Genomic DNA, 1,902 nt, shown 5'->3' on the forward strand with positions numbered 1-1,902 from the left:
GTGATAGGTGATGACTAGGTAGGTGACATTTCCTTTTATGTTGTATTTTCATTTTCACTTCATTCAAACTACTTTCTAGTTTCCATTTTTATTTCTCCTTTAACCCATGTGTTATTTAGGAATGTGCTATTCACTTTTCAGGTATTTGAGAACTTTCTAGAACTATTTCTATTACTGATTTCTAATTTAACTCTATTTGTTCAGAAAACATGCATTGTATGATTTGAATTCTTGTAGATATGGAGATTTACATTATGGCTTTAAGGACCAGAATATGGTCTACCTTGGTAAATATTCTGTGTGCAAATTTAAAGAACACGTGTTCTGTTGTTGTTGGATGGCATGTTCTATAAATAATAATTTGATCAAATTGATTGACAGTATTGTTCAAGTCTTTTATATCCTTATTGATTTTCAATCTTACTGTTCTATCAGTTATTGAGAGAGAGAGATTGAAATCTCTGATTATAATTGTGAATTATATATTTCTCTTTGTATTTCTACCAGTTTTTGCTTTATATATTTTGAAGTTTTGTTATTAGATACATAAATGTTTAATATGGTTGTCCTCTGGATAAATTGAGTCCTTTATAATTACAAAATGATCTTTATGCTGGGTAGTATTCTTTGCTCTGATATCTATCTTTTCTGATAATAAAGCCTCATCATTTTTCTTTTGACTTTTGTTAGCATGGTATATCTTTTTTTCCATCTTTTTACTTTTAATCTATTTGTGTCTTTACATCCAAAGTACATTTCCTGTAGGCAGCATATAGTTGGGTCTCATTCTTTTATCGAATCTAACAACCTCTGCCTTTTAAATAGAATATTTACACCATTTACATTTAGTTTTATTATTATTAAGTCTATATTTATTATTATTAAGTCTTGCAATTTTTTCTTCAATTTGTTTCATCTGTTTTTTGTTTCCCTTTTCCTATTTTTCTGCCTTCTTTTAAATTGAGTGTATTTTATGATTCCACTTTATCTCCTTCCTTGTCCTTTATTTAGCACAATTTGCCCTCAAGAGATATACCATTGCATGTATTTTATAAGAAAAAACTTTGCATTACCGGAGGATTCTTCCAAGATGGCGCCGTGAGTAGTCCTCTTTGTCTCTCGCCCTTCGAGTCTACAATTATTTGGACACTTATCGCTTGACAAAGGATATCCAGACAGCATCTCAGGACGTCTGAGACACCCACGCGACTATACATCGGAAGGCGGACGGACTTTCCTCCGGGAGGATGTGGAAATAGGTGAAAACTCTCCGACCCCGACGGGCAGCCTAGTACCCGCAAGCGGCTTTCTTCCAACGGACGCCCCCAGAGGATCCACACACATCTAGGGCAGGAGCGAGAACACAACAGAGGAGCGACGGTGGAAACAGGTGACCAGAACCCTACTTAAACCCCCCGCAATTACTCCTAAACGCAGAGGGAAACTTTGGAGTTGCACACCTGAGCCCGCGGGGAGAGTCTCTCCCCGCCATTGGCGGGGAGACCCGGCCTGGTGCTCGGGGCGCCCGGAGGGTCCCAGAGAGAGACACGGTGGGCACGGAGGTCTCCCAGCTGCCGTTGCCCGCCCCGTGGGACTAGGGATTGCCGGAGATCTCGGAGAGGACCGGGGCGGGGGAATTTTCAAAGGCCGGATCGGCGACCCGGAGGGGAAGTGCCGGAGCTCCCCCAGGCAGCAGACAAAACTCTCTGTCTGCCGGTAGCAGAGGGGCCACGCTGAGCACTCAGGGCTCCCGGCAGAAGCCCGGACAGAAGCCCAGAGGGCGGGGCGACCCCCAGCTGCCGTTGCCCGCCCCGTGGGACTAGGGATTGCCGGAGATCTCGGAGAGGACCGGGGCGGGGGAACTTTCAAAGGCGGGTCCGGCGATCCGGTGGAGAAGCGCCG

The sequence above is a fragment of the Equus caballus genome, chromosome 24 (genome assembly GCF_041296265.1).
Source record: "Equus caballus isolate H_3958 breed thoroughbred chromosome 24, TB-T2T, whole genome shotgun sequence".
In the NCBI taxonomy this organism is placed as follows: Eukaryota; Metazoa; Chordata; class Mammalia; order Perissodactyla; family Equidae; genus Equus; species Equus caballus.